At 35.4% G+C, this 9,926-nt stretch overlaps 1 long non-coding RNA gene across 1 annotated transcript; it reads right to left on the bottom strand.

Moving 5' to 3' along the window:
* Positions 1-6,755: 6,755 nt before the first annotated feature.
* On the bottom strand, positions 6,756-7,779 carry LOC112196127. The gene is made up of 2 exons (XR_002934997.2): positions 7,699-7,779; positions 6,756-7,561 (listed from the first exon to the last, which is right to left on the bottom strand). It is a non-coding gene; the product is annotated as an uncharacterized LOC112196127 (long non-coding RNA).
* Positions 7,780-9,926: the final 2,147 nt, after the last annotated feature.

Raw genomic sequence — 9,926 nt, 5'->3', positions numbered from 1 at the left:
GAGGCTTCGGAGACGAGCTTCCGCGCCGTAGCCGAAGTCGCTGAGGTCGGTGCTGCACCAGGTTTCTGGTCGAACGACGTTGGCGTGCAGATGAGCTGCTGATCGTCGAGGTGAACTGAAATCGGGTTGGGCCTGGTCTGGTAAGAAACTTTAAACCCATAGCTTTTGGGTGTGGTCGATAGCTTTTGAGTCATGGCTTTGTTAACACTGAGGTTGGGATTGATCTTTCTATAGAAAGAATTTGAACAGAGAGATCAACCTAACAAAAGCTATTCTGGTATCCTCTACTTAAACCAAACCCAACTGAAATCACCACTAATGAGAATCAAAGACAAATTAAAGTGGTGTTTGTAGCTTCTCTTGGGTGTGGTCAATGGCTTTTACATTAACCGAGAAGGAAATCCGAGAAAAAAAAAAGAAATGTTTATTAAAGGTCCGATAGATTACATCAATTTCTTTTTTCTTTTTCTTTTTTGTAATCTGTGGGTAAAAATCCGAAAAGGAAAAAAAGAAAAAAAGAAAAAAAAAAGTTGTATTGGGGGCAATAGACGTCTATCGGGAAGCAATAGACGTTTTAAAATTGATATAATTTCTTCGTTTTTTTCTTTAATCAAAGTTTTATCTGTCTAATTTTAGAAAGATTAGTTCCTATTCCGGCTACCAAAAGTTCTATTGGGGGGCAATAAACGTCTATTGGGGAGCAATAGACATCTATTAGGGGGCAATAAACGTCTATTGGGGGGCAATAGGAGGCAATAGAGGTCTATTGGGGGGCAATAGATGTCTATTGGGGGCAAAAAAAACCTTTCCGGTGAGATTTCCAACAAATTCCGGTGACCGGATTCCGGCGACCGGTAACGGGCTCCGGCGAAGTCTCCTATGGTTTCTCTCTCATCCATTTTCTCTCTCTCTATAAGTAACAAAGGGGTGAGGGGTAAAATGGTATTAAAAAAATTTAAAAACAAAAAAAAAAAATCTTAATAGGGTATTAGGGAAGACTCCCTTAGAGTGTATTGGGTAAGAGGGAATTAAAAAAACTTAATGGGGTTAGTGGGAAAAAAATCCCTATAAATGGGGTAAATGGACAAAAACCCTAAATAAAATATTCCTCAAATATAGCTGTTGACTATTTTTTAAATTTAAATATTTAGAATTTAATACAATCAATTTAATCCTTGATTTTTCTCTTATTTAAAACGATTAATTGCCTTAATTATCCTATATTTCTACCTTTCCGATGTGATCTATATATTTTCTGTTGTGTATTATCAGATTCTGTTATAATCCTATTACATAAATATTTCTCTTTCTCGACATGATTAAACATCCTCTCATTAAGGTATGTTATTTTGCTTATCCGTTCTAATAGGTGTAGTTATACAATCATTCCATATTCATTAATTTTCTAAAATGGTCGAGTTAATGTAATTAGCCCATGTAAAATGTACTTGATGTAGATTGATTGCTTCAAGATTTTTTTTTCCCGCCCCTACATTTTTCTCCACATAGGTGCCTGATTCTATGGGGTGGTCAAGGATCACATAATAGTTATGTGTAACTGTAGAGTTTGCTTAATATATAATTATCCCTTAATTTTGGCACATTGAATAATTTTGAATGTGCAAGAGTTTTTGCACTATAATTTAGCAAACTCATTATTATCATTCATTGTTTTACAATTGAAAATGAACTTTACAATATTAAGAAGTTTATTTCTAATATCAAGGTAATTTAAATACACACTCTTTTTGAAGGAATAAACCTAAAAATTTATTGAAATAGGGACAAGGAGTTCAACCGTAAATGATGTTCATCCAGTATTGAAATAAACAATTTTAAATTTACATTGAAATATAAACTTTACATTTTCGAACCTAATATAAAGAACATTATAACACTTCATCTGTCATCTCGACTAGCACTTTGCAATGTAGTCTTCATAAATCTCCCAACTACTAGTGCCCTGCATGTTGTGATTCCTTATACAATTGCAAATTACCTTCATAGATCTATTTCAAAGGTAAAACTCTATTAGGATTTAAATACATATATCCAAAATATATTATCTAAGTTATAGGTATATTAATTGTCAATACTATAGGTTATGGAATAAACAACCTATGATATAGAGTCACACAAATAATTTAAAACAACAAAAACAAACATCTAAATTATATGTATTACATATTAAAGCAATCTAAGTATCAGATAATTAGGAACAACGATTCTATTTTGAAGGAATAAAACTAAGTTCTGTACCAAATTCATAAATTGAAATTTCTAATTACTAAAAATTCATCCAATTCAAGCTTTACACAAAATCAAAAGATTAACAAAGATACTATACTAAATAAATCTGATGAATATGTAATTTGAATTACGAATATGATATATGTACCTATTTGAAAGAAAGTCTCTAACCCATAAGAAAATGATGAAATAAACCTCATGAATAGGTCGTTTGAAATCATCCTTTGAAATCATATGCAACTTTGTGAAAGGTCTCCACCCAAAAAAAAATGACGAATGAATTCACTAGCTTCTATATATAGGAAGAAACATACCAAAAATTCATTATTATATGATAATAATGACATTAATGTAAACACCTAAAATTAAGTACTGATAAAAACCTAAAGTGAAGGTAATACCAACAATAATGTCAATCAAACTCCATAATATTTGCTAGATGATTTTGACTATTAATCCTATTTAATAGGTGAATGGGGAATTTGATAATGGCATATTCAGTAATTCTTAACAACATTGGGTTTTAATATTTACCCTATTTAATAGGTTTTTTTATTTTGAATAAACCTAATTAATTGATTTGGGTGTATATTAAAACACTCTTATGGATGGGTTTATTCTAAAAGGGGTATGTGAATTTAGGTGTAGAATCAAATTCCCCCTTTTTTTTTCCCCTGAAATGATAAAAGATGACCCATTTTCAGAGTGGTCGACAATGGGGCATCGGGGCATGCATAATGCTAAAACGTGTTTCACTTGTCCTTTTCCCAGAGCTTGAATTTGAAGATGAAAGCTAGCTTAGCTCTTTGTCCCACATTCGTACTATCAATGTTTGTGGTATAAGGGATAATATAAAGGAAATATATTCGCCAAAACTAGTTATTTTATGTGGTTAACAATGGATCGAATTATTAGAAATATACGTGTGGTATATATCAATACTGGCCATAGCTATCAATAGTCAGGATATTTTTACCGTCAATTAATCCAAAAATTATTCAAATGGATCAGCCATGCATCCTTAATTATAATTAAAATCTGTCTAAACTAACCTGAAAATAATGGCAAGTAAGAAAGTGAATGCAGGGATGAGGTTAAGCATGGCAGTGCCAAGTGTGGCAGAAGTCAAAATAACAAGATTGAGAGAATGAATTATCTGATATTTGATTCATCTCATAGTGGAGGTATATAAAGAGATTTACATGAATACAATTGACTTACGTCTCTATTCTCTACCATACATAGAAAAAATAAGTACTAATTACGATACAATTACAATATATTACATCCCTAATATTATGCAAGGTCGTTACAATAAGAGCATTGAGGACGAGGACGGTTGGTGAAACCTTGTTGATGAAGTGGGATTGAACTCTGTTGCTGAAGGAAAGGTGCCGGTGACTTAGCATGAATGGCTAGACTAGACACTTCAACCTGTGCATGTTTGATACTTTCCTGCTGAGACTCATCCTTGCGGATGTATGTAAAAGCTGTGTTTAGACTAGGAGGGTCTGTCATTTTGAGCAATTCTCTCTTGGCACTGCTATGCTTCTCACCAAGCCCTCTCAAGAACACATGAACCCTTTCAAGTTCCTTTTCCTTCTGCTACAACACAAGATCTTCCTGATTCTTGATCTTGCAAGGACGCTTCTGATCAATTTCAGCCCATATATTCTTTAGCTTGGAGAAATACACAGCTACTGGTTGCCCATTTTGTTGCATACTGGCAGCTTTGCACATCAATTCATGAACCTGTATAAAATCAGACTCATTTGTATATAGATCCCCCAATGTCTTCCATATTGCTTCATCAGTCTCACACTATTCCACCAATTGTAGCACATCTTCAGTCATGGCTTTGAATAAGATTGCTATCACAGATCCATCATCATCCTCCCACTTAGTATAGGCATCCACATCCTTCTCACTAGGTGTTTTGGTTGTTCCAGTCACATGCCCCATCTTGTGTATGCCACGAAGGTGGACAGACATTATCTTCTTCCACGTTCGAAAATTGGTCTCATTGAGTTTCGTACCCCCAAAAGAACCACCATCTGAACTTTGAACAGAAACCTTAACCTTTTGGACCTCATTGATCCTGGAACTCTGTTCTTCACTTGCATCACCACCCATCACACCAATATATAGCAAAATCACAGAGTATGCAGCAGAAAAGAGACAGAAAACTCCAATAATAATAATAGAAACATACAACAATTTTTTTTTTCCTTCCGGTCTGGGTGCTTTGCAACGACATCGGGCATTGAAGAATCCGATCTAGAAAGATGAAGGCTACCTGGGAAGATGAAGCCGATCTTGAAAAGTGAAGCTGATCTGGAAAGATGAAGTCAACCTTGAAAGGGACAGACGACAAAGCCGATCTTAGAAAGATGAAGGCTGACGTCGGTTGGAGATAATACCCTAACAAATGGGGTTTGAAAACTATTTTCCTCTAATTAAGAGAAAAATTAAGAAAGAACAAAGAGATAAAGTCCTTTTCAGATCTTTGCTCTGATACCAAGTCAAAGATAACAAAATTGAGAGAATGAATTATCTGATATTTGATTCATCTCACAATGGATGTATATAAAGAGATCTACAAGAATATAATTGACTTACGTCTCTATTCTCTACCATACATAGAAAAGTTAAGTACTAACTACGATACAATTACAATATATTACATCCCAAATGTTATGCCATGACTCACGCTAACAGCAGAGCTATAGTCTACACCAATATAAGCCAAAATCTGGGCCGAACATCTGCATTGTTCTTGGAAGAAATTAAATAATGAAATCGATCAAATTAACAGTATATATCTATATATACACCTTTAAATTAACATGAAATAATTAAGAATACTTTGCAATTAATTAAGCTGTACTTATGAGCTAGGCTAACAACCCAAAGAGGCCAAGCAAGAACAATCTGCAGAGTATAGAGAATGTCAGTGGAGGTCGCTCGATCTGATGGTCTGCAATTTGATTATCGCCAGAAAAAATTAAGTATAAGTACTGATTAATGAACAAGACTACAAGAGGAACAAATGCTAATTAAGTAAAGGATATGCATGGGGGAGGGTCTAGATATCGAACAGAAAGAAGAACCTGTGGACGACAAAGGCAGAAGGAAGAAGAAGCTAGGAGGGTGGAGGGAGCGTTGGCGTAGACGATCATGGTGTATTTGTTGAGCCTTTCGACATGGCGGAAAATGCATACACCATGATCGCCATCACCATTCCAACAAATGGCAGTAATCTCTCCATCCTCATCTCTCTCTCTCTCATACAAGCAGAAAATCCATGAAAGCAGTTTCTACTACTCTTAGAATTTCATTCAAGATATCACATCTCCCTTGATCTCCCTCGGCGTCCCAATTAAAGTATTAAACTAAATTCCTACTACTCTAAACATATGTATCCTCACGTTTTCCTTATTTTATCAACATTTGGCTCTTTCTCAAAGTTTTTTTTCATTGTTAGAGACATCCCAACTCTATATGATAGGCATTTAGATATTTGTAAGATCGAACTTTATATGGAGCAAACTAATTATTGAAGAGCCAAGCCAGCTAGCTAGTGGGTACGTGCTGGTGTGGTAGAATTGAATGCATCTGGTTTTTGCTTTTTTGAAGAATATAATGCATGCATTGGGCTTACATGGAACCGTACAACGAAGTAGTATTACATCTCATTGTCTGAGTTCTGGTCCAATGCAACCCAAGAGATCCACTACTATAACAATAACAGCATGATCATATTTCATTTATTTATTGGGCTTTTCCCTAAACCCTAAACCCAAAATGAAAACTGCCTATCATCAACACATTTAACGAAAATGCTCACTCTTTAAATTCCAATTTTTAATTTTTAAAGGAATAGTAGTAATAACTAATAACTAATAAATCCACGCTAATTACTGTTCAGAAATAAATCCATTTTGCATTGGCAAACCCAAAATAGGAGCATTACTGTTCTAGCAATGTCTCTGCAGTCTGGACGCAGTAAAAGATTGAGAGCATTACTGTTCTGGCTATATATGCATGTCTGCAGCTGCAGTGAAAGACAACTAGCTAGCATCCATATATATGAATAGTACTCTTTGAATGCAACTAGTTATATGCACTCATGCGGTCCTTTTGTGAATGCATTGAAGTTTGAACCGAGATCAGCATGTGGCTAAGTTACCATAGTATAAATGTGAATATGCATTGGAGTCCTGTCTTTGTTGATCGAGCTAGCTAATTTCAAGCAAGTCACTCACAAGAATTCAGGAACGTACTAACTACAGTCATAAAACACTAGTTATAAAATATTAATTCTGTTTGAAGGTGGTCCTGTACGTATATACTTGATCGAAACTGAATGATCATTAACCAGCTAGCTAGAACTTTGAGCTTGGGACATCATTCAGAGTACTTCTGCTTAGTCCTCCTCTCAGATTCTGATTGCAATTTAAAGAGCTGGAGGTTATTACAATTCTAAAGTTCTTATCAGTAAGTACTAAGTAGAAAGTTGACAACCTTTAATTACTACGGTAGGTTTGGTAATAAAACCCTTTGCAGCAATTAGCTAGGTTCTGGTGCTTGATGCAGCTTTTATTGACATTAGCTTGATACCAAAAATCCGCAATCCTTGACAATGTAATTGTCTACCCGGAAAATGGAAAAAGAAAACAGCCAGACAAGAACATTACAGTAGGTATTCATTTGTAGACAAACATGCATGACAAACATGCATGAAAACGATACCAATGCATTAGGCTATTGTCTTATTTAACAAAATTCTTTGTGAGCAAATTCAAATACATCACGCAACTTGTGACGCGTAATTAAGACTTTTATATCATGTTAGACAACAATACTCAAGATTGAAATGAGTCAAAAAAATGTATATCAAGTCAACACTAATTCTATACGGTTGTTCTTGGTCGACATTCCTTCTCGTGAACGAATACCGGCTACGCGCTGGCTAATAAAGGACTCGTTGATTTAGCACCCGCAAGCAATAGTAACTAGCAGAGGGGACGGAGAAGGACAAGTCAGTGCAACCCATTGGCAGCGAGTACCAAGTACGTTTCCCTCCTCTCTTTCCTTCACTGACTGATTACTAATGATGCAGATAAAGAAACAAAAGCTTCCAAAGGAAAATCACATATCGCAGCTGCTGCGGTACTGTACAATATGAGGGTCCTAGCTTCTCTCTCTCTCTCTCTGCCTTTGAGACTTTGATAGTGGCATTTCACTGGATTTCCATTAATTTCACAACTTCAACGATGCTATTGTCTCTGAATCTCTGATCATGGTACTTCTGCAATTCAAAGGAACTTATGAGACTTCTCCAGCAGTTAAATAAAATGATCATTGACCCTGTAATATTTTTGAAATATTAATTGGACAGTGCCTACTGTAAGTGCTCGATTTCAAAATTGCAAATTGACTGTTTACCTAACCACAAGAGGGCCATAAACCTAGACAATCTAGAATGAGGACTGTTGGGACTTGAAAGGATGAGGGATCAGATCATCAGATATATATGTGTGTGTGTATATATATATATATATATATATATATATATATATATATATATATATATATATATTTTCTTCTTTCCTTTGGTTCTTGGCCCACAAGCCTATCGGCCTTATAGGATAAGCATATCCTTCCCAGGCACTGCACCTACCACAATTTTTTTAAACATGTATCACGTTTTTTAAGTTTAATTAGTTAGATTCATTTCCCTTTTTGACGATACACAGTTTTTTCACCTTTCAATTTTCTCCATCTCACGACTTCGGGGGGAAGGAAATTCGAACATTGAACCTGTTTGATTGAGACTTATAACCGTTCACCGAGTCCAATCCAAATTCCGAACTTTGAACTAGTCATGGCATGGCATGGAATTGGGTTGGATTGGATTGCTAGTGTTGTTTTAGGGTCAGTATGTCGAACCAATAAACACCGCAAGGTCATATCCTCATATTCTTGTTCATGCTTAGAAAGTAGAGAACAAGGAGCATCTCAGTTACAGTATGGCCATGCCTTCATGTATGTAATGCCAACTGTAAAGAGAGACGGAGCCTTAAATTCACTTCAATAATACCAACTGTTAATAAAAAGATTCCATACTCGATCTAGAGCAGCTTTAGTTTCTGTTGTTTCTTTTTACATGTATGTAATCTCAATTGGTAAAATCTTGATGTGCGAATAAGAAAAGGGATGAGGAGGAGCACTTTCTGTGCGATCTGATCACGACGTCCCTATCTCACTGATCAGCTGCTGCTTGTATATACCTTACCCACCAACCCCACAAAAATCTCAGTCACGTTGTCTTCAACTAGAGAGCTTCAAATTTAAAGATGCCTTCCATCTCTCTATGATTGTTAGTCCTTTTCGGTTCTCTGTTAGCCAAAGAAGCAAACATCATCCCTTTAACCCCACTCAAATGGATGCAATCATGGCCACCCATGCAAATAGATATCTCACTTCCCTTAATTGGTTTATATATAAAACTTAACCAGTCCCCCCTAATTAATAGACTACACCTAATCATTAACACAATCTAATTGTCAACCTAATTCTATGCTAAAGTGTACATATCTATATAGAACATTCTCATGTATGCTTCCCCTATATAAGGCAACTCGATCATCTCTCACCAAAGTTTGTTAGAATATTTATGTATGTGAGAAAGATGTTTGTTAAATATTTAAAGAAGTTTCAACAAACGCATACAAGATCTATCAAGGAAGTAAAACGAGTGCAAAAAAGATTCATTGTAGTAAAGTATGTGTTCGACGAAATGCTTCAATATAACTGCTAGCTGTAGCAAGAATGACCGATTGAACAAATCAAACTAGGGTTTGAGCTTTCATTAACTCCCCAACAGAAAGCGTACGCCAAATCTAAGTTTTGGTTTGTGGTTCCAAACCCAATCAATTGATTAATTAAACCTAACAAACACTCAAATCCTTTCAAGGAAATGATTGAGTACAGCTTTACAAGTGGACCAGTATATACTAGTTGGGTCTTGGTTGTCCAATTTCACTTTATTTACGATGTTGATGGGTGATGATAGTGAAAGGGGTACTGTTGCTGATGATGGTGAAGCAAAAATCTTTACAAGCTCTCAAAAGATTTAAGATGTGTTGAACATCTGTAGTCACAAATAAGGGTTTGGTGCTGGTGAATTGGATGATCCTTATATGGGTCATCCACTACATTGACTACGAAGCTTCAGATCTAGAGCCTGAGAATGGAAAAAAAAAATTTCTTCCTTTCGAAGTACTATGAACCAAAACGATAGGTGTCTTTCTCTGACTTTTTACTTATCAAAGTTGCAAGTATTGTGGATGATTCTCACAAGGGTTGTCCGGTACATCAATTCATAACATGTGCTGTTTTAGATTTTGTAAATCATAGAATTAAATTTTTCATTGAGTTTAAAAAGTTTAAAAGTTAAAATTTTCATAATATATATCACATGCTCCGAAGTGTATGGTGTGTGTATATATAATGAAGAACTTTCATGAATTTTGATATATACTCTTTTTCAATTTTGTGAAATTTTTGCTCATGTGATGGACGGCTAAGAACGAAAGGGTATCTTCCATTTTTTCGTAGCAGGTTTGAATTGCGACTACTTTACTATATACGTGGGTGGCTTTTCTGCGACA

This window comes from Rosa chinensis, chromosome 4, assembly GCF_002994745.2.
Source record: "Rosa chinensis cultivar Old Blush chromosome 4, RchiOBHm-V2, whole genome shotgun sequence".
Taxonomy (NCBI): domain Eukaryota; kingdom Viridiplantae; phylum Streptophyta; class Magnoliopsida; order Rosales; family Rosaceae; genus Rosa; species Rosa chinensis.
This window is presented reverse-complemented; position numbering and strand designations above follow the sequence as displayed.